Source organism: Stegostoma tigrinum, chromosome 4 (genome assembly GCF_030684315.1).
Source record: "Stegostoma tigrinum isolate sSteTig4 chromosome 4, sSteTig4.hap1, whole genome shotgun sequence".
In the NCBI taxonomy this organism is placed as follows: Eukaryota; Metazoa; Chordata; class Chondrichthyes; order Orectolobiformes; family Stegostomatidae; genus Stegostoma; species Stegostoma tigrinum.
In genome coordinates, this window is record NC_081357.1 from 72355165 (window position 1) to 72379877 (window position 24713).

The 24713-nt window shown below is 39.6% G+C and overlaps 1 protein-coding gene across 1 annotated transcript in view; it reads right to left on the reverse strand.

The window, feature by feature from the left end:
* The window catches only part of tnfrsf21 (tumor necrosis factor receptor superfamily, member 21), a 73249-nt gene that overhangs the window by 5153 nt on the left and 43383 nt on the right, over window positions 1–24713 (reverse strand). The window lies entirely within an intron of this gene.

Below are 24713 nucleotides of genomic sequence, written 5' to 3' on the forward strand. Positions count from 1 at the left end.
ATGCTCAAGCATTCTCAGCTGCTCCATCAATACCTTCCATCTGGAAGATCAGAGGAGAACATGTTGATCATTGCAGTATTCAGTAACATCAACTCGTAAGATGTTCAAAATATCTATGCACACAAGCAGATCTACTGTAGAACTGCATTATAGAAATATACCAAGGTTCTTCAGACAGCATGTTCCAAACTCTTGACTACTAGAAAGGAGGCAGATAGACAGAAACACCACCACCTGCAAGATTCCTACCATCACAAACTGAAAACATATCGGAAACATCCGGTGACCAAGGTCCTGAGGAAGGGTCACTGGACCAGAAACATTAAACTGTTTTTTTCCTTCACAGATGCCGCCAGATTTGCTGAGCTTTTCCAGCAATTTTGTTTTTGTTCCTGATTTAAAGCATCCGCAGTTCTTTCAGTTCTCCATTTATGTATCTGGACTTCGGACGGACAGACAGACAGACTACGGCCAACACGTCCATTCAATTCAAACTTACCTACCTGTGTTTCTCTGGCACTGGGTGTGGGCCGGAATGCCAAAGATTTTGCTTATCTTCTGGGTGTCAGGTAGAGGAAAAAAAAAATCCCTCTGTACTGTGCAATATTTCAAACTACAAAACACATTTAAAAACTAACACTGTAGTGATGAAAATAATTTATATTTGATTAGAAGGGCATCAGAAATTCCATTTCACTTTCCTGGAGTGCTCAATGTTTACAGCCAAAATACGCAGTGTAAAACCCAAAAGTAGCAACATTTTTGATTCTAAAAAATGTCACTATTTTCCCCAAGGGGTTTTGTTTTGGTTAGGCTCAATTATTCATAATGTACCTGAATGCCATTTGGTGCTAGGAAAAACAGACTAGAATGGAAAACTGGGCTGGATTTCAAATTTGCTGTCAATTCACAGACAATTACTTTATTCTGTAGTTGACTTCAAATGTTCAATCACTTTTGTGCCTTTACATCAGCAACTGTACCAGCTTGAGGAGATATAATGGCCGAGCTTTGGCAGTCAGCACCGAAGGAATGCCATTCACAGCCCTGATGGCTGCCTTGACTTTTCACGTTATTTTGCAGAAGCAGCTGGGAGTCATCAGGCATCTGATTCAGCACAACATCCTCTCTATAAGGAATCTGTGATGTCTAGACTTCAATCAGACTGAAGTAGCCTTGCTGCAACATAATACCCAACTGTAACTCTAGGTGGAGAGTTAATTGGGCCAGTGTCTGTAACAAAGTATAAATCAGGAAACTTTATGAAAAATACCATGTACAGAATGCTGAAGTGAAGATTGGCAAAGGGACATGGAATTTGGTCATTCCACACTGCCTTACTGGCTTAACTGTACTCAGCAGAGAAAGGAACACATTTTAACAAGTGTTGCATGCTTGAGTACACTTGATATGGTTCTGTAGAAAAAAAGCTGTGCAACAATATTACAACTTCTCACTTGATCCACTTCCTCAATTCAACACAACTTATCTTTAAGTATGTCTAGTTAAGTTACTTGTACAAGTTACAGCTTTGGTCACTCAGTACATTGAAAAAAATACACGGCACACTCATTGATCAAATATAGCTCATGACGGTCACTACTACCATAAATTGCACTCCTCTAACGAAACTTAAAACAGTAACAAAACAAATGCTTGGGAAGATGCAGGGACTAAAATGAAGGAAGAACCAAAAAGAACAGGACAAAATAAAATGGTTCCAATGCAGAACACACTGCTACAGGAAGTGTGCACTGCAGCATCAAAAACAATGAAACAAAACAAGTCATAAACAGTCCATAGGAAATTTTCCTGGAGTAAATCTGATATCAGTTAGTAGTAAAAAAAAACACAAATTCTGGAAATTGAACAGAAATATGAAGTGTTTGATTATAATTTTCCTGCTGAACATGGTTTTTTTATTATTGTTAATTTCAGATTTCCAGCATCAGATATATTTTGCTTTCTTCTTCTCTACCCAACACGAAAACGATTGAGATCAATTGAACAGAAATATCAACGGATCAGGAACACCACAAGATGCAGTCTGATATTTGGTTGCTTTTAAATGGTAAACACTCTCATCGGAACAGGTGGCTACTTAAAGGAGCTGACCTAATTTTGTACAGTGAAGAGCCCCATAACAGTAAGTTTAAAAGAACTTACATACAGTGGAATATCAATGTCTGTTACATAGCATCAAGTAAACAACTAACCAACAAGGAATTAATGCAATGGAATATTGCAACTTCTGTCAACAGGAAAAGTCATGGTAAAAGTTATCACCAAGTTCTGAGTAAGGATCACTGGACCTGAAAATTTAATTGTTTTCTCTTGGAGATGCTGCCAGACCTGCCGGGTTTCTCCAGCTATTTGTACTTTTATTTCAGACTTCCAGCATCCACAGTTCTTTGTTTTATATATTATTAAGATGTTTCTTTATTAACAACTATCCTTTCATATTAAAATGTTTTTTACAATATTCAACAGGCAGTACTTGCCTATGACAGTCGGGCTACAAATTTAGAAAAATCAGACTTTTTCCCCCCAATCTGCTCCGGTTGCCTTCCTTCCAAGATATTCTGATACAAAATGAATTGGCTACCCAGACATAACTACATGACACAGCAAGTTTAATGGCCTTCATCCTGAGACAGTATCAAAAAATACAGGATAGAATCCATGCTCATGTGGATAAAGCTGTTCCTCTGTTGTAAATTTAACTATGCTCAATCTTGTACCAAAAACTGTTTTACTCAGATGCTAGAATTGATTATAAATGAACAAATCTTTAAACTTGGATTTCCACAAGAGGTCATGTGAAGCAAATACTCCAGTTAATGACAGCCTTGAAGCACATAATAGAAAAGCATATATTTTGAACAACTACGTATGACCAGATACACCTGCACTTTCTTCAACATAAACACAAATTACTTTTTTTTAGCTGATCACAATGCTACTTCCCCTGAAGACATATCATAATGCATATTTAAACAAACAATCTGAAAATAAACACAGTTTGAGATAGTACAGGTATTCAACTTTATGTATAGCACTACTGAATTATAATTTTATGCAGTGAGTCCACATCTAAAAAGTTCAGATTCTCAAAGAAGCTGACGAGAAGTCTTTTTCATTGGCAACTTTTGGGGGCGTGGGAAAGAAAGAAAGTAGTGAATCTATATAGTTCTCGCCAAACTCAATAATTACTTAAGAGGCACAACGAAAGTGATGTGGCATTCAATCACCTGTGTCTCATTTTTAGGTTATCAAACTGTATCAGTTGTAGCTAATGAGGAAACAGGATCTTTTATCAAAAGCAAAATTGAGATACTGGAATCTGAAACTAAAACAGATGCTGCAGAGACTCAACAGGTCTGGCAGCATCTGTGAAGAGAGAAACAAAGATAATGTTTCAACTCTGATATGATTCAGAGTGTAGTGGTTTTGGTGGTCAGTGGTGTATGTGCATGTTCACTTGACTAGGGGAATGTTTGCAATCAAAATGGAAGAAAGAGCTCATGCACTGAAGTTGCTAAACTGAATACTGAATCCCCCATGTAAAATGCCTAAGCAAAAGATGAGTTGTTGTTGCCTGCATCAAGCTTCATTGTACAACAGGCCCAGATAGAAGTGCTGGTGTGGGAGCAAGTTGGCTTTTGACCAAGCTACCAATGGGAAGGTCAGTGTCACTCACAGACAAAGCAGAGGTGTTTGACAAAATGGTTATTCAGTCTGCATTTATTCTTGCCAATATGAAAGAGACCACATTGTGAGCAATAACTGCAAGAGACAGGACTGAAAGCTGGAGTAACTATTTTCTAAGCAACCTGTTCAGAGATGTTGTTAAACATTTCAGATGAAGGCTGTGCTCTGCTTTATCTAATGTTCAGTCCATTTCCACAGTGGCCTATATTGGATATGATAAAAGTTAGTTGTGGCTAATTGAGTCTTTATTGCAGTTTTGACTCCAAAATGTTGCATATTATTTTTCCTTTGGTACCAAGATTCAGAGTCTACCTTTTTTCACTTAGCGCTCAATCTAGAACAATAGAGCCTAGATGATTTGAGCAGCCATACAGCAATATAAAAACAGTGCCGAAGATGAATTTAGAAGAACACTCAAGTTGAAAATAACATTTTTCTCAACAATAAAAAAAGGCAACTTGGGTCCAAAAAGAAAATGTACATCAGATGGGAAAGCATGGTACATATTAACAAATTGATATATATTTTACACTAAATCAGTACAAAATGAATTTAACAATTTCATCCCCTTCACCATAACAAAAAATATGACTGACTATCAGAAATAGACTGGCTATCAGACCTGACCGAGTTAATTGACTTTAATTATCCTGTATTAGCTGGACCTGACTGGATCAACTGAATTTCAATGCCTTGATTTGCAAAGCGTTTTAATAGCCTAACTATGAAAAGGAGAGTGTCAACCCAGCTTCAGACAGTGTTAGATTTCTTATCATAGCAAATTATGGGCATTTTCTTTGGGTTTAAGGTAAATAATTAAAGACTTAGGCAAGGTGAACAGGGAAAAAAAAGAGAACTTTTTCTAGTTGAGGAGTCAGTGACAGGAGCTCCCAACCTTAAAATTACCACAGTAATAAAGAGGTCAAAGAAATTTCTTTATCCAGAGAGTCACTCAGGGGATAGAATTTCTTTTTAAAAGGAAGAACAGTTGACACAGAAACTTAGGCATTTCATGAAACGGAGGGATATGCAACTTGATAGGAACAGAGCCGAGCAACAGCAGCCTCAACAGAGCATTCACCAGTTTTAAAATCTCCCCACCCTATTTTGAACCCTCCCTCTCACACCCGGTTTCATGACCTAACAATACCTGTCCATTTTCTGTCCCACCCATCCGCCCCAACCTTCACACTGATCAATCTCCACAACTCCCTACCTGCATCCATTTATCACCATCTCACCTACTTACACACAGCCCACCGTCCCATTTATTTGAGCTCCTTTCCTTTTCCCCAGTCCTGAATAATTGTGTCAACCTGAAACATCGACTTGCCTGTTCCTCTGACCTGCTGTGTTCCTCCAGCTCCACACTGTACTGACTCTGACTCCAGCATCTGTAGTACTAGCTATCACTGAAGAGGAGTAGACAGATTGTTGAAACAAAGAATCAGCGTACATCTAAATAGCTTCCTTTTGTGCAAATTTCCATGATCCTAAATGCTAACTGTTATATAGTCTCTTTCAGACTCTGCTATGTCACATGTGGTCATCACAATTCGAGCAGTGACTTAAGTAATTATTGACTTTTCAGTGCAATATAACTTCTGCGATTGATTCACGTAGGAAAGGTGAAACTTAGGACTGTATGACTTTGACATATTTCATTGCATATTGTTTTCTTGAAATCAGGACCCCACCCACCTGTCACTTACTGCAGTAGTTCTTTAAGCAGTGCCTCCAGCAGAGATAAAATCTTCTGGCTTTACCACTGCTGACGCTATTAAATGTAGCGGATTTAACAATTGGGTAACACCCTCCACATAGACCAATACCAGTTGTTGTGCCAGTTTGAGACAAAACGTGCAGAGCAAATCCTGGTGCCACTCATTGGGACATACTGTACTCAAGATTTGACTGCACAGAGTTCAAGTTTGTTTTTGCTTTAATCCATTAGAATGAAGAAGTCTCCTTATTTTGTTGTTACTAATACTTTTAAGGAGTGAGCCTTTAGCTCGATACCAAAAGTTAAAATACAGAATTCAAAACCAAAAATTGACAGCCACTCAGTGGAGACCAATTACAGTAGTACGGTTAAAACCATTGGTTGGATGTCCGGCACCAATACACATCACCAGAGTTGTAGGCAAATCATAAAACCCTCCTAAGACAATCAATCATATCAGCAAATTTCATTGATGGAGTTTTAATTACAAATTTTACACACAATTTAAATCAGCCGAAGAATCCTTTAACAAGTTCGGGGGGTTGGTAGCATAGTGGTTATGTCACTGGGCTAGTAATATAGAACCCCAGGCCAATTTTATGGAGACTGGGCCCAAATCCCACCAGATGGGTAGTGAAATTTCAAAACTTAAAAAAATTTGGAATAGAAATGGCTAGCCTCATGGTAATCATGTAACCACCGATTGTTATAGAAGCCTATTTGGTTTCCTAATGTCTGTTTGGGAAAGAAAGCTGCATCCTTACTTGATCTCCTCTACATGTGATTCCAGACCCACAATGTGGCTGATTCTTAACTGCTGTCTGGGACAGAAAATAAATTGTCCTAGCCAGCGATGCCCACATTGCAAGTACTGATTTAGAAAACGTTTACACTACAATATTCAAGGAAGCGTGGGAAGAAAATGCCAGTTACTTTTCCCTTTTTTTATTATTTAAAATTGAAGCCAGGAGGCATACTTCAGCAGAATAGTTATATGCATAATTCAGAAAAACTGAATAAGTATTTTATTATTCCCCCATTTGAAATTCAATTCTAGACAGTGGTCAAAGCAGGCACTATTGTAAAATTCATAACCTGAAAATAACAGACTAGTTTATTGTTGAAATAGGAATGTTACACGCTTTGGGTTCTTGACTATGGCAACTAAGTATGTTTTCTCACTAATCTATTTGTTAATTTAGTGGAAATTATATAATGTATAATTATCTAAAAAGTTAGCGAGTTTTGAGAAGATTTGAAGCTCAGGTTGAGGTTCTGGATGTGAGTTTCCTCGCTGAGCTGGAAGGTTCGTCTTCAGACGTTTCGTCACCATTCTAAGTAACATCATCAGTGAGCCTCCGACGAAGCGCTGGTGTTATGTCCCTTCTATAACACCAGCGCTTCGGAGGCTCACTGATGATGTTACCTAGAATGGTGACGAAACGTCTGAAGACGAACCTTCCAGCTCAGCGAGCAAACTCACATCCAGTATCTAAAAAGTACTTTGTTATATTCTGCGCTAAAATCAACAAAGTAAAATGCTGAAGTTGGAAAAAGAATTTGATACTTACCTTCCCCTTAAAATGTCTACTGTCCAATAAATTAAATTTAATGTACTTTCAAGCATTTTCAGAAGTTAAGAAGAATGCGTATATTCCTTTGGTCAAGAAAACTTAGTGTAAGCAAGTCCTAAAGGAGATTCACAAACAACATTCTTTTCATCGTGTACATGGCAGGAGAAACCAACTGGTCTCAGTAGCTTCAAATTGTCATAGCTCAAATATAAGATATTGCAAGGCAATTAAGTCCTTGAGAGAGGTACGAAATGCCTTTATTTTCAGTTTCTAAAACCAGATTCAACTACATCAACTAAATCATAACGACACAGAATTATTCAGAGCTCTAATTCAATAAAGTTGCAGGAGTTAGCACCTTCAAACACTGGACAGTTTGGCCCTATATAAAAGTTATTTTTTCTCTTAAACGTAGTGTACTGAACAAAGCACAACAGCAGATTTCTCATTCAGGCAGTTCAGAGATAAATGACAACTGAACTAGGTTTATCCAGTTCTCATACCAATACTTAAGATAGCTACTCTTGAATCAAAACTTCAAACTTGATGCTGTAGACCACTCCTGAGCAATACACACACTAATACAGTTTTGTTACCTTTACCATGACCATATTCACAGTGTTTCTGTGTCAAGAATAAACATAAAATACACTTTAGAGCAGTTTTCAGTTCCTTGCAGTGTACCAACATCATTCATTGTGAGCGCTTGCTGTGCAGAAGTTAGTTATGTTTCCTACATTGCAATGATTCCAAAGCACTTCAGGATGTCCTGAAGTCATGAAAGGAGATATAGTAAGTGCAATCTCTCTGCTCCTTTCCTCCCTCTACTGAAGTTGAATACTCAGTTTCAGGTGCTAATGCAAAACACCAGCCTCTTTACTACACAGTAACTGCTCTGTTTTGCTCTTAAAGAGTCAGTCTCCAACTTTGAGCATAATCAAACAAGTGACAGGAATGTTAGTAACCACTTCACAGCTAAAGCTTAGATAATCAAACGAGCTGGTTGTGTTCATACCCAACCAAAAGTACTATTTTCAACAGAGACTCCCTGCATACATCAGTGAAACTCCAGAGGTTAAATGTACTTTCCACATCTGAGTTCAGCTAACAACACCAGGGAATAAATGTGCCACACTAAAACAATTCTAAAGAGAATTAAAGAAAGACACAGGGCACTGGCGTGAAGCATTATGTCAGTGTTTATTCATCACACAAACAAATAATTCTAATCACATTTACACACCATTCTCCGACATGCCGTCACCCACATATACAATCTAATCCCAAGGGTGCTTACACCTTCTGCCTCAGTAACTAACAATGGAAATAAATTCCCTTTTGACCACTCAATCGCTAGGAACACTGTTTTTATCCATCCTTTAAAGCATATCAAAACATGTTGTGCAAAATTTTTAATTTTTTTAAATAAATTTTTTTTTCCCTTAGGACATGGTGAGTGCTGACAGGGACAATGCGTACTATCCATCCCCATAAGACCGCAAGATAATGGTGGTTAAAGTGCCTTTATGAAAGGCAGTCCATTTGGAATACCTATATCCACACAGTGCTATTCTAGATTCAGTCCAGAATTCTGACCAGAAACTCGTGAAGGAACACTGGTCCAGTTCAGACCAGGGTAATGAATTATTTGGAGAGGTACTTACAGTACAGGCAATTCCATACACCTGCGATCCTTGTCCTTCCCACCTTCATGTACTTCTTTATTATTTAATTGCCTGCCCCTCAAAATAGACAATGATGTCTACTCAAGGTAAGTGTTTCTGTCTCATGTCTTCCCATGACTGAACATTTTACACATCAACTTTGTCCTCTACTGGAATGTTGGCTACTTGAGAATTGATAAAGCAGGACATGACTTATGATATTCAGTGCCCGTTCCATCAAACTTGATTTTGCAGTTTTGCCTGAATATTTGTGGAGCTAGCTTCAGGAAAGACACAGGTACTTGATGATCCTCACTAGGTAACAAAGTGTGGAGCTGGATGAACACAGCAGGCCAAGCAGCATCTCAGGAGCACAAAAGCTGGCATTTTGGGACTAGACCCTTCGGGGGGGGGGGGGGGGGGGGGGGGGGGGAGAAGAGGAGGGAACTGGAATAAATAGGGAGAGAGGGGGAGGCGGACCAAAGACAGAGAAAACAAGATAGGTAGAGAGGAGCGTATAGGTGAGGAGGTAGGGAGGGGATAGGTCAGTCAAGGGAAGACGGACAGGTCAAGGAGGCGGGATGAGGTGGTAGGTAGGAAATGGAGGTGCAGCTTGAGGTGGGAGGAAGGGATGGGAGGGAGGAAGAACAGGTTAGGGAAGCAGAGACAGGCTGGGCTGGTTTTGGGATGCAGTCGGGGGGGGGCGGGAGGGAAGGGGTCAAGTTGGGCTGGTTTTGGGATGCAGTGGGGGGGGGGGGGGGGAAGGGGAGATTTTGAAGCTCGTGAAGTCCGTCTTCCCTGGACTGACCTATCCCCTCCCTACCTCCTCACCTCTACTCTCCTCTCCACCTACCTTCTTTTCTCTCCATCGTCGTTCCGCCTCCCCCTCTCTCCCTATTTATTCCAGAACCCTCTCCCCATCCCCCTCTCTGAAGAAGGGTCTAGGCCCGAAACATCAGCTTTTGTGCTCCCGAGATGCTGCTTGGCCTGCTGTGTTCATCCAGCTCCACACTTTGTTATCTTGGATTCTACAGCATCTGCAGTTCCCATTATCATCGATGATCCTCACGTCGAGTTCTATTCACAATTCATCTGACAATGAGCAGCCTGTATCAATCAACAGCAGAATATGGGAAATATCTAAGCTTTAGTTGTGAAGTGGTTACTAATACTCCTGCCTCTTTAAAAACACAGAAATGACTAGCTAAATCAAATAGTAGTGAGCTTAGGCTTGAATGATACAGCCAAGACTAATTTTCCCATTTTGCTATCTTGATACAATACTGTATTGTCCGAAACCTTAATTTGTATAGACTAATGACAAATACAACCATCAGAAAAATGGGCTGGAGGGCAAGCTGTGAGGAAGATAGATGCTTCAGTGTGATTTGGACAAACAGTGTGCAGGCAAAGGCATGGTAGATACAGTAGAACATGGATAAATGTGAGATCCAATCTGGGAGCAAAAACAGTAAGGCGCATTATTATTTAAATGGTTATAAATTAAGAGGGAAACGTGCAACGAGACCTGGGGTGTCCTCGGACACTAGTCATTAACAGTAAGCATGCAGGTACAGTAGAAGGCAAAAGCAAACAGTATGTTGGCCTTCATTGCAAGAGGATTCCAGTACAGGAGCAGGAATGTCTTGTTGTAGTAATAGAGGCTTGGTGAGACTACACTTCAAATAGTGCATCCAGTTTTGGTCTCCTTTTCCGAGGAAGGATATTATTGCTATTGGGAGAGTGCAGCAAAAGGTTTACCAGACTGATTCCTGCTATGGCAAGACTGATATGGGAAGCAGTTGAATCAGTTAGGATTACATTCACTGGAATCAGATGAATGAGGGGCGATCTCAGAGAAACCTATAAAACTCTAACAGGACTAGATAGGCTAAATGCAGAAAGAATGCTCCTCATCATGAGGGAGGCGAGAACTAGCAGTTACAGTTGAACGACAGACTGAATAGGTAGATTGTTTAGGACTGAGATGAGGAGAAATTTCTTCACCCAGACAGAAATGTGGAATTCACTTCTGATGTCATGAAACAGGACACAAAACATTAACTTTGCTACTTTGCCACCGCCCCCATATCAGTTGTCTATCCACCTTATGTTTGTTTCAAATAAAATATACAATTGACACAACTTCTCACAGTACTAATAAATATAATGGAGGCACAGTTTCAGCCTTTGAAACCTCAGCTCAAATTCCACCAGATAATTAGAACAGTGAAAGTAGTACTTCAAAGATGCTAAATGTTCCATTCAACTAAAAGTCTCAAGTCCAAACCATTTATTTAAGTGTTGTGACATGTATTGGACTTTGCTGTCTGGATGAGGACCTTATTATAATCAATTTTAATCACAAAGGAATATTAGTTCTGCAGTGACATTTATACTGGCAATTTTCCAAAACTGAACAGTACAAAAGAAATTAACAATACAATAGGTGGGGAGGTCAAGGATTGAGGGTTTAAATCAATTTTGACAAGAAGCACATTCAAGCACTCCCAGTAAAGCCTTAAACAGAAAGGACTACTTAAGTCAAATGGAACAAAATCTTCTAGTGCAAAGAAAATTGTTCATTTTACGAATGTTCTATACACACTTCTTAACCCTGCACCTGCTCTGAAGTCAGTCAAGATGAAATGCACAGAACCGATGTAAAATAACTTTAGACTAACAATACCAAATATTGCACAACGCGGGGGGGGAAAAAACAAGAAATTTATGCTTTTTTTTGGCAAGTTCTATGCTATCACACAGATTAATGTGTTAATCTTATTTTGTTTTTTCATATTCATTCAGTGCATGAGGGACTTGCTGGCTTAGCTACCATTTACTGCCCATCCCTCATTGCCATTAAGGTGGTGGCACAACTTTGAACCACTGCAACCTACATTCTGTAGTTAAACCCACAATGCTGTTTGGGAGGGAATTCCAGGTTCGTGACCCAATAACATTGAAGGAATGATGATATTTACATTTCAGCATGGCGAGTGGCTGGGAGGGAAACTGCAGCTGTTCCCATATATCTGCTGCACTTAGCCTTCAACAGGGCAGTGGTTGTGGGTTTAAAAGGTGCTGTCTGAGGAACATTGGTAATTTTCCACAGTGTCACCTATTGCTGATACATTCCGCTGCTACCGATTGTCAATGGTGGAAGAAATGTATGTTTACAGATATGGTGTGAATCAAGCAAGCTGCTTTGTCTTGGATGGTGTCAAGCTTCTTGAAAGTAGTTGGAGCTGTTCTCATCCAGGCATGACAGGACTATTCCATTACTTCACCTGCAGAGTTTTCTCCCTGATTCTCATTGATTTCAGTACTGTCGGGCTCCTCCATGCTACACTCGGGCAAACGTGGACTGATGTTAAAGGCCACATTGCCTTTTGCCTCATTGCTGGAATTCAGCTCCTTTGTCCATGCTTGGATCAGTGCTGCAATACAGATAGGAGCTAAGTGGCCCTGGCAGATCCCAAACCGAGCATCAGGGCAGGCGACAGAACATGTTAATACAGTAGTTAAGAAGGTTTGTGGGATATGCCCTTTGTCAGTTGGGGCATAAATTGTAAGAACAGGGAGTTTAGGCTGAGCTGTACAGAAATTTGGTTAGAATGCAGTTGGAGTACTGTGTGCACTAATGATTTGAGCACTATACGAAGGATGTGAACACACTACGAGGGTGCAAGGGAGATACACCAGGATGCTGCCTGGGAGTCCCAGTTATGAAGAGAGGCTGGATATGCTCAAGTTGTTTTCTTTGGGGCAGAGAAAGCTGAGGGGGACCTCACTGAGGCTATTCATAACATACAGCATGCCCAGGACGGATAGAAAGGGGCTTTCCTCAGTTGAAGGGGCATCAATAAGGGAGCACACTTTTAAAAGATGAAAGGCTGGAGAATTACAGGTGAATTGAGGAGAGATTTTTCCAGAGGGTGGCAAGGGTCTGAAACACGCTGCCTGGAAGGTAATGAGGCAGTTAAGCTCACAACCTTAGAAATGTACTTGGATGAGCACTTGAAATACCATAACATTCCAGGCTATGAGCCAAGTACTGGAAAGTGGCCTGTCAATTTGGAGGTTATAGACTTGGCACTGAAGGGCCTCTACTGTATGATTTAATGATTCTATGATCAGTGAGCAGGTTATCTTTAATCAAATGCTGCTATCAGGAAAGGTTCATAAATTATGCTAATCTAACAGCAGACTGACATAGATGATTGACCAAGTTGAATTTGTCCTGCTTTGAGTGTACGGGAAACACCATAATGATGATAATGTTGTAGCTGTACTGGAACAGTTTGACCAGGAGTGCTGAAAGTTCAGTGGTATTCGTTATTATTGCCAGGATATTGTCAGGGCATAGCAGTATTGAGTGTCTCCAGCTGTTTCTTGATCTCACATCATGAGATTGAACTGGTTGAAGACTGGCAATTGTAATACAGAAACCTCAGAAGGAAGCAGAGATGGGTCACCCACTTGGGACCTCTTACTGAAGATTGCTGTAAATATGTCAACAATGTTTTCTCGACTGAGGGGCTGAGAATGGGGATATTTGTGGATCCTTCTGTTGGGTGTTTTAGAGTTGGCACTGCAGAACTTAAGTGCATTCCATTGCTTATGAGATGTTAATGGGGTAACATCCCATTGATTTCTATACTTCTATAAATTAAAGTCTTTTATCTGCCTACACATAGGTATGCAAGCACTGCCCTGAAGCTTCCTGTCCAGCTAGGAATTCAGTGTAAAACTTTTGTAACTCCTTATCTTCCCACACATCGGTATGCAGACACTGTCTTAAGCTTCCTGACTGAATAAAATTAGAATTCAACTGCCTCAAATAATTTGTAAAGGTGTGAGACTTCTGAAGCATGTAACTTCTGTCGCTGACAAAGGGGCCAGGGCACTGACTTTGTTCTAGCCAGACACACTGGCAACTTGAAATTATAATCTATTCCGATAACAATTTGAAATCGCCTCCTGCCATTAGCAGCCACTTCACTAGCAATCGATACTATAATCCTGGTCTTTTATGTTCTTGATGTAATAATTGTTTGATATCCTGTCTTTGTTTATTATAATAATTGTTTAATGTATCATGTCATTGTGAAGTGTGAAATTGTTTTATGTATCACGTGCTTAGTAAAGTATAAAAAGTGGGGATTGTCCGCTGCTCGGGGAGAATTACTAGTGAGACTCTATGCTCTGTGCCGGGTTAAGTACAGTGATTCTCCACAGCTTGTACTTGCTGGGTAATAAAAGGATGTGTGTTTTTCTAAACAGATCAGTGTCTTGTTATTGCAGCAAGTCCATGAGGGTCTCCAAAAACGAACCTGACTCCTAGCTCTATCACTTGCTGCTTAGTTTGTTTTGCAACTCCCTCCCAACTGTGTACCATTGTTCCACAACCATTTTTCTAAGTGTGTCCTGCTGATGGTGCCAAGATCATCAGCAGCAAGGTATGATTTCATGACTACGCGAGTCAGAGAGACATGTCTACTAATTTTCATGTAAGATCCCAATATCAGTATGGAGGACTTTGCAGGGTTGACATGGCTGTTACTGCTGTTTTCACTCCCAAAGTCTACTCTGATAACTCATCCAGTTCCATTAATTTTAGACATTTTTATGGTTTGATTAGGCGTTTTCAGAAAGCACGAGAGTCAAGCACATGTCTGGAGGTTTAGAGTCATGTGTAAACCAGAACAGGAAAAAAAAAGGACAAAATATCTCCTCCCTGAAATGAAATGCATCAACCAGATGGGTTTTCCACTAACTTCAAAAATGTTGATATCCGAAGATCAATGTTCATCATTATCAAGAGTTTTAATATGGAAGTCTAAAGTCAAATTCCAACCAATCACTGTGGGAATTGAACCCAAGACCCGAGAGCATTCACTGGGTCTCAGAATTCTTGAAGCAGCAACAAACCGACTGTGATATCATCTTGCTCCAAATTTGTTGTTACCTATCTAAATTTCCTGGCAATTCTTTTTGTTTTTATAAAAAAATATTCTGTGCTATATTGATTTGAGCATGAGACAGTTTTGGTCCAAAATTCCAAACTTAGACTACTACATTGTTAAAGCCAAATTGAGTAGTTTAGTTTGACACTGGAAATGTGGCCGCCAACTCTTCCAGAACAGGGAACCACAGGCAGTGAAATAGTATAAAATGACTAGATTAAATCTTTTAGGATTTCACTGTATGGCCACAATATTCAGAGACCACCCCTGCTCCTCTTGAAATAAAGCCATGTGATATTTTACATTTTTATATTTTTCATCTGAGAGTGTGGATAAGACCTCCTTTACAATTTCACATCTAACAGTGCGACATGCTTTTAAATTCATTCTTTGGGCAAAGTAGGTGTCAGTGGGTGGACCAGCATTTATTGTCCATCCCTCACTACCTTTCAAAACATTAATGCAGAACTCAGAAGTGGGGGGTGGGCAGGAAAGGAGAGAGCGAGGGTGAGGGCGAGGCCAAGGCCAAGCAGAGTAAGTACAGAATCAGGCCATTTAACAGATTAAGATATCCAAAATTAGTCTTCAAACGGGAATCCAAAAACGAACAGTGTTCTTCTGTGCTGTTATCAATAATTACAAAGAGCAAGAGCAGAAAATAAAACGAATGGGTGAAGAGGAATCCTATACATGAAATTGGGAAGATTCTAAAGAGAGAGCAACACGCTGCAATTATAAAGGGGATACATAAATCACAAATGTAGAAAACAAGCATATCAGACCTAGCAAAACATTTCAGGTGGGCAATCAACAGAAATGCTCATTCTTAATTTAGCTGCATTTAAATATCAGATCTGATCAGTGAGAAGCTGGGTATGAAAGCATGCAGCATCAAGTATGTGACATAAGGAAAGGAGACTGACCAAAAGAAAGGTGTGTCTGGATGTAAGTTTGCTCGCTGAGCTGGAAGGTTAGTTTTCAGACGTTTCTTCACCATTCTAGGTAACATCAGTGAGCCTCCGACAAAGCCGTCGGAGGCTCACTGATGATGTTACCTAGAATGGTGATGAAACGTCTGAAAACTAACCTTCCAGCTCAGCGAGCAAACTTACATTCAGAACCTCAACCTGAGCTACAAATCTTCTCAAAACTCGCTAGAAAAGGTGTGTCACGGAACAGAGGAATAGCAGCGAAATCAAGGTAGAAAGTGTTACAAAAATTCAAGAAGAAATAGAGAAAAATAAAAATGGGTAAGACAGAATGCTAAGCCCATAGGATAAGAAATAATTAGTGAGAAATATTACAATACAGACATTGCATTTCTTGCTCTTTCCTCCACCATTGCAAAACAAGCCATGGTGAGTAAAATTAATTACTAGAGACATACAGCACAGAACCAGACACTTTGCTCCAACTTGTCCATGCCAATCAGATTTCTGAAAGTGAGCTAGTCCCATCTACCTGCACTTGGGACATTTCCCTCTAAACCTTTCCTGTTCATGTACCTGCCCAAATGTCTTGTGCATGTTGTAATTGTAGTTGCCTGACGAGAAAAAAAATCATCAGAAAGCCAGGCAAAGAAACACACAAAAAGAGATACAATACATAGACAGAAACAGAAAATAGCGCTGTTGAGCACAGGATAGGGAACATGGAGAACCAACGATATCCCAGAGGAACAGACAATATATGACAAAAACATACTCTCAATTGCTGGGTAAGGAAAGAGAGGAAGTCAAAGATGACAGGAGCCCCAAATGAACTTAGGACATTGAGGAGGTAGAATCAGGCCTCCATGAGGTCACATTGCAAGTCAGCGCACTTGGATTTACAGAAAGCCAATACTTTGATATATTTTCTTCCATTAAAAGATAATTTTGACAGTTATTCTAATATTTTCTCAAATGGGCCAATTAACTCAACCAGGTCGTAGCCATACCTCTTTGCTCTCCTCCTGCCTGTTTTTACCCAAATAAATTTGTACAAGTTACTCTGCCAATAATCACAATGCACATTCTGCCACTCCTGATAAATACAGTCACCTACTGGTTAAAACCAATTCTCCCCACACTGTTTGAAAGCAATATTTGTTTTAAACAATTCATGTAGGTCAACAGAAAGCTCAACTCTGTTGATATCAAAACACAAGCACTTCAGACAGGTAAATATCACTTCACTGGACATGTTACAACACAGAATAGGTTTTAAGTGTTCAGCATGATAAAAAAGGTAAAATGATACGATTAGCTTTTCAAAAGGAAGAGATTCCATTTTAACATGCACTATGAAATTCAAGGAATATTTACCTGATTTAACAGCTTAACGAACAGGATTATAATTTGCAATCCACACCAATAAAGCAAAGTAAGGTTTTGATTATATCAACAGTTATAAAATTAGTTTACTGGTGATGATTCATCCTGATGGCATAGGAGGATAAGATTCACTCTGGACCAAATTCAAAAAAGTATTGGAAAGGAGGTGTGGTATATTGTAATATTTTATTCTATTCACAGTTCCTCAGGTAATGAAACAGTCATACTTCTACACAAGACCTGGACAACAACTAGGCTTGGGCTGATAAGTAGCAAGTAAATTTGAGCCACTAAAATGTCAAGTAAATATAATCTCCAGAGAGAATCTAACCAGCACCCCCTATAACAGACAATAGTATTCTTCATTGTAAGTACCGCTATTTACATTTTTCAGGCCACCATTGACCAGGAAGTCAACTGGGCCAATCACACACACGGGGAGATAGCTGGGAGTGTGATGGAGGACTGACATTTTTCCTGAATGAGTGTAGCTACAAGAAGCTCACAGTCATCCAAGGCAAAGCATTCCACTTGATCAGCATCCCATTCACCACCCAAAACATGAATCTCCATGAACACAAGTACACAGAGTGCAATGTATGCTCTCTTGCTAAGGTACTGTCAATAACGCCTATCAGAAAGAACTTTATCACCAAGCAGGAAAAGGACAGGCAGCAATTTAATGCAATGAATTCCAAATACCACAAGTCTCATATCTTCTGACTTTGTTGCTTCTCATCCATTCCGGATAAAGATCTTTGGACCTCATATCTAGCAGCACTATAAGAATTGCTTCACTACTTAGACTTCCAAGGTTCATGAGGGATTTTGTACCAACCTACAGAAGGATAACTAGGTGCAACAAATGATGGCTTCATTCATAAGCCCAGGAGGTCAAAAGTAATTTTTTTTAAAAAGTCAAAAATGTAATCACATAATGGGGAATGCTTGGCTTAGGTCAGATAAGTTTTTGGGATGAAGTGACATAAATTGCAACAGGCACAGTTCATGCCAGATACTGAGATACAACGAATGCAGAAGACAATTGTATTTCCTAAGCACAAAGTTTCCAAGACCAGAAGTATTGAACGATACAAGATCATTAATTTATGCTGTTATACAAACACTAAACTTGTATCAAGGTCATATATATGAGATTACCTAACGGGAAAACATCAGTGTTAATATGCCAAGAGCATAAAAACAAATCCTGACAGCAGGAATCTAGTCGTACCTACTCCTCAACCTCAAACTTCTCAGCTAAAAATCCCAGGGAAGGGTCATCAGGCAGACTACAGCTGACTACACAGTGGCTTAACAGCCCTGACTTGCACTATCCATCCAGAAATCCAGTCTAAAGTTCTGAGGACATGGATTTTAATTCTACCATGGCACTTGGTGAAATTTGACTTCAATTAAAAAACACTGGAATAAAAAGCTAAGCTAAAACCAGCCGTGTAACTACAAATCATTGCAGAAGTCCCCATGTTTGCTAATATCTTATAGGGAAGGAAATCTGCAAGCTTTATCTGGTCTTGCCTATATGTGACTCCAGAATCACCACAATGTGAATGAATCTTAATTGAACACTGTGCAATTAGGGGTGAACAATAATTGTTGGCTGAGCCAATGATATCCATTTCTTCTGAAGAAATTGAACAAAATTAAGAACTGGCGCTCACTCTAGTACTGTCACTACAGCAAGGCAGGTGGGCAGAGACTGAGCTGGTACAACAGACAGAATGGTAGAGGTTTCCTTGTTATTTTCTAAATGGAAGTAAAAGATTGAATGGCTGAAGAATTACACTACAAAACAAACAAATCTCTTCTGGCAGTCCTTTGATGGTGATCTACCAATTACACTCATATTTGGTCATCCAAATATATGGATTTTAGGATTTCTACAACTATTAGGATAATGAGGACACCTGCTTATTGCAGTCACATTTCACTGGCTAATACAAAAGTATATAGGTTTCCCTAAAAATCTGACCTAGAATTGTTTGCTTCTGCTGACTCATCTTAAACTGGTATTAATGGTCAGTTAGTGGGAAAACTGCTCTCTTACTCTCGTTGATATTCATTGCAACATCCAAAAAAGGACAGAAGTATGTTCCATCCTAATGTCTAACTTGGCTGCTATCTCTGTCTGAATTACACTTCTTGGTGAAGCACAATTTTTGTTTCAAATGCAACATATACTAACATACAGGAGCAGCTAAGTAGACAAAACTTACTCTTGAGCACGGATATCATGCAGTTCACTAGCTGCATTTGAATTCCTAAAAACAATGACATATAGCATAAAACACTGGCAACTTCATTATGAAAAGAAACCCATATAAAACAAAAGCAGCTCTTGGAAGCACAAATTAAACCCGGAGAATTCTAGTTTGAATGTTTTGTTCATTTCCCCAATCTAGCTATACAGAAGTTTGTGCATTTATTCACCATTTAGCCCCATTACATTGCAGTTCCATTCACAAAACATCAGCAATGGAATGCAATGAGGTGGATAGGAAGAAGCGAGAAATTTTGAAGACTACCTTCATTCAGTAATTAATAACTGCCAGTCTCACTCACCACAAATTGGCTAAATACACATTTCATTAGCTTTCCAAAAATACAGCATTCACTTTGTTCACTTGGTTACTTCAGCTCCAAAAAATAAAAAAAACCGGGGGGGAGTGGGGTTATGAACAAAATAATTCCACTTATGTTATGGTAAATTAGACTGCCTTTTTAAAGAAAGCAAATGCCCATTTTTAAAATAAAATAGCTTCTTATATTTGTATTCATGAAACCACCTACTGCAAACACTAATCTACTTGTCAGAGATGCAAATATTTCCAACAATTGTGACTTACCAAGATGATCATTGCATAAGTCACCTTCATTCAAGATTGCCAGAGAGATAAGATTTTAGTATAGGCTTGGCATTCTTCATTCTTTGAACACTGTTCAAAGTCACAACATATTAATATTTATTGTCACCATTCAGTCAGTGCTTTGTGTTGGGCTCAGGAGACAAGAAATTAAAGGAAAGGGAAGAGACAGGTTACCCTGGAGAGCACAAAATATTTTCAGTTAAGTAACTCATACTTGAAGTCCACTTAATTCTACCCCATATTTGGCAGTTGACAGAAAAACACCACAAAGAACATACAATATTTACACCCAGGAGCATAAGATCATAGGAAAAAGGTAATTAGCAACTTTAAAGCATTAGATATTCATACTTAAGCTCACGGATTGCTGATCTGTCCAATTTTCGTGTACAAGTAGACTAGTTGTACAAAAGCAGCACGAAAACTGACAGTGGGAGCTGATAGAGTTCTGCAAATCACTGAAATGCTCATTGGTCTAAAAATACCAAAAGGAGGACATATCTCCTGTTGTTTGTTGATCCACATTTTCTGAATATACTGAATCTTTAGCAAATCCTGAAGTTCAAAACGAACACCATTTATTTTTACCAACAGCAATATACATGCAACTTTGAAGTGGATAGGCTTTCATTGCCAAGGCCACTGGTATTCTAGATTTGAAGATCAAAGTAGTTTTTGCAACCCTTACATCATTTTTCAACTTAAAAAAATTCAATAGTCCATTAACTGCCAAACGTGGAGTGTGACTACCCAGAACACTGAATGTTAGCCCTGCATAGCAGAATGCTCAATCCCATTGTCTAATCCGTGCCAAGGATGGACTCATGGTTCGGACATCATTAGTATCATTATGGGCTCAGATCCAGCAGCCACCGAAGACCGAACTCTAAATTCACTGATCTTGTTGGTTTGTTTCTTTACTTGTTCCACTTACCAAGCCTGATCACAAAACGAAAATCTTTTGTCATTCTAGAAACATCAATAAACTCGAATTTTCTGTCACCATGCAAAGCTGCTAAAATTAAATACTGTAAAAAAGTGATTATCCTTCAATAGAATTAATGCATAATTTTCAGAGTTTATAGGTTGGAAAGAAAAGAGCTCCAGTTGTTGGTATAACAAAGAGAAATTACAAGATCACATGAAATATCATAGCAAGTGTTTAAAAACTCCCACAGGGAGACATAATATGTATGATGCGATGGAAAATTGGAAGTCAAGCCAGCTGTGATGTTTCAAAAGCTGCTACATCAAGAGAAGCTGACAAACATGTTAGAACAAAATTATCCAAACCACAAAATGTCAAATTCACAACGGAGAACAGATGAGCCAAATACCATGTTACGTAATCCCACGAGACAAATAGGTTCCTGTACAAAGTCATAAATACTTTTTAAAATATCAAAAATATTGAAAGTATACTGGAAATCTGTTCAGGGATGCAAATCAATTTGATCTTTAGGATCAGAAACCATTTTTCTGTCATGAAAGAAATTCAAAATTAAGCAACAAAGCTGTTGCAGTATGGGACACAAAGAGCTATGCAATTCAGAAATGGAAGTTAGAAATGGAAGGGGGAAAGGGAGAAACATCATTCAATGGCAGTGGAAAACATCCAAGTTACTTACAATAGTGCATGTTAGGAATTTTTAATACTAATGATATTAAAAGGCACAAAATTAGAAACTTTAACATTTTCCACCATGCCAATTACATGTCTATCACAATCGTAACAAAAATGCCTTAGTTTGGAGAACCAAAACATAATGATATACTTCAAGACCTAATCAAGTCAATATCTAAAAGATGACCACATGTCCTTTTATGCAGGATAAATTATCATAGTTCAGCAGTAAACTCCTGATAAGAGTTCACAGTGGCTTTCCAACTACTCACAATCCAATTTTGCCAGCTCTTTTCTTTCACAATTAAGTTCTGTGCTTCTGACAAAATGCAAGGAAGATTTGGGTGAATTTTGACAGTAAGCATCACCAGGCAATGATTCACATGGAGTACCAAGAACAGGTTAGGTAAAACTAGGCAGTTCCAGTTTTCATATATGCCAAGTAAAGTCAAAACTTGCCTGAGCTGGTGATTCCCGATGTTTAACTTTATTATATAGATCAGCATTTGGACGTGAAGTTGGTCAATTCAAGGTTTGCCATTAACTATTGAACAAATCTTAAAAGTCAGCTAATAACAAATTTAAGCAAAAGACTACAGAACATGAATCTCAGTAAGGTCATACTGGTTTGTCTTAACCCGAAATACTCTCATTCTTCTCACTGTTTTATAAGAGCATCAAGATACTGCCAATCAGGCAGCAAAGAGCCCTGACAACAGACAGCTAAGCTACAAAAGAAAGATTACAGAACTAACTTTATTGGATGAAAAGAGTTATAACAAACTCACACAAACAATAAATGGAAGTTTGGACTGGAAAAATCAATGAAAAAAATCAAAGTCTGACCTGCCAAAGGGAAATTGAGAGACTACTGTGTGCTCTATTTTACAGAGACATGGGTGAGTCCTGCTTTACCTGGCAATCCCAGGGCTTCTCAATCATTTGAATGGACTGCACGGTGTCCTCGGCCAAGCCAAAGGATGGAGGGGTCTGCCTCTTGCCCCACACCTCTTGGAGCTTGCACACGTGATGACCCGGTAAGTTACTGCTCCCTAGACCTACAACATCTAGCAGTAAATTGTCCTTCCTACTCCCTGCCGTGGAAGTATACATCTGCTGACAGTAGTTCACATCCCACCCCATGCAGAAGTGAAGTGTGCACTGATGAAACATACATTGCCCCAAATAGCCTCGAGACAGATTACCCCAAGGCCTTGTTCATCGTAGCAGGTGACTTCAATCAGACTAAACTCAAAGAATGTGCTATCAAGACACCACCAACACGTCTCCTGCCATTCAGGAGGTTCAAGAACCCTGGACCATTCCTACATAACCAATGAAGCCTACCAATCCAATTTCCAACCTACATTTTGTTAAGTCAGGCTACAAGGCTGTGCTCCTTCTCCCGACTATCAAGCAAAAGATGAAGCGTGAAGATCTGGTACAGAAAGTCGTACAGTGCTAGTCTGAAATAACAGAGAAGTTCCTATGTGACTGTTTGGAGTTGGTGGACTGGTCTATATTCAAGAACTCAGCAGCCAACTTCAAACAGTATGCCACTATCATCGGAGACTTCCTAAGTATGTAGATGACTGTGTGCCAAAGACCTCAACCTGAGCGTTTACCAACCAGAAACCATGGATGAACTGGGAGGTCCATTCTCCACTGAAGCCTAGCTCTGAGGTGTTCAAGTCCAGTGACCATGACCCATACAGGAAATCTAAGTACTACTTTTGCAAAGCCATCAGGGATACCAGACGACAACATCAGGCTAACATAAAGTCCCAGTGTAACCACATGAGGACACACTGACTGCCGCAAGGCTTATACGACAAAAGCAAAGTTGAGCAGAATCGCTAACAATGCAGTCCTCCCCAGTGACCTCAATGTATTCTATGTTCATTTTGAACAGAAGATCAGTGAAATGATGTCAGCCACCCCAACAGCCTTCGGTGCACCTATACGCAATCACTGCCGGAGGCATCACATCACCCTTCGTGACAATAAACCCACAGGAAGTGACAGGCCTGGATGTACATCTGAACGTCTGGGTGGCTCAATGGTTAGCACTGCTGCTGCACAGCGCCTCAGACCGGGGTTCAATTCTAGCCTTGGGTGACTAACTGTGGGGTCTGCACAGGTTTCCACCGAGTGCTCCAGTTTCCTCCCACAGTCTAGAGATGTGCAGGCTGAGTGGATTGACCATGATAAATTGTTTGTAGTGCCGACAGACATGTATGGTGCATGGATCAGCCATGCTCAATGTGAGGTTAGGAGGATAGGGTGGCAGGAATGCTCGAGGGTCAGTGTAGACTCAAAGGGCCAAATGGCCTCTTCCTGCACTGTAAGGATTATAATTCTATTGTTTTCTTGCTCTACTAGGCAAATTGGTTCTACAAGTTTAAAAGGGAAAACTTCACAGCACTGGGAATTACTGAACTATCCTCTCAAAAGGCGACAGGAGTCATCTGCAGCATCCTTGAGCACAATATAATTTATTCAAATTTGAGTATGCAATCTTTTGAGGTTGTCAGAGCCCCATTTAAAATCCCATTTGCACAATGCCAACGTCTTCTATTTTTGGAACGAGGTTTGACGTGAATGCCCAACTCTGTCACAGCAGGGCTCTTAAATAATCAGGACAAAACGGCAGTTGAGGTGGACTGGCCATGCTGAATTGCAGTGTCCAGGAATCTACAGGTTAGGTGGACTGGCCATGGGAAATGCAGGGTTATGGAGACTTGGCAGGGCTGGGGGTGTGGTGTTTTCTTCAGAGAGTCAGTGTGGACTTGATAGTGTGGAAGCAGGGCATTCTGACCAAGAATGGTTTGAGTGTCTAACAGTAGGCAACAAACTACAACCAGATATTGAATAATCTAATTTCTCTCTGCCTAATGGTATCAGTAAACCATTATAGAGAAGTTCAAACACTTCATCAACATTTCCATATAGAGAACACTGGGCTTGGAGCAGAACAAAGCATAGCTGCTTCATGTGTGGCACACAATGAGCTGTACTCCAAAATGTTCATTGGCATATCTTCCAAGCAAAGATTATTTATTTTACCCAAACATTGTTTTCATACCTTGTAGACACATATCCCAAGAATTCATTGCAAGATTGAAGAAGGGCATTTTAAATTCAGTACACAAACCCTTAAGTTATCTGTGTAAGACAAGGCAAGCTATCAGCATTTGTGCAACGACTACACAAATATACAGAGAAATGGCAGGGTTGTGGTGGTG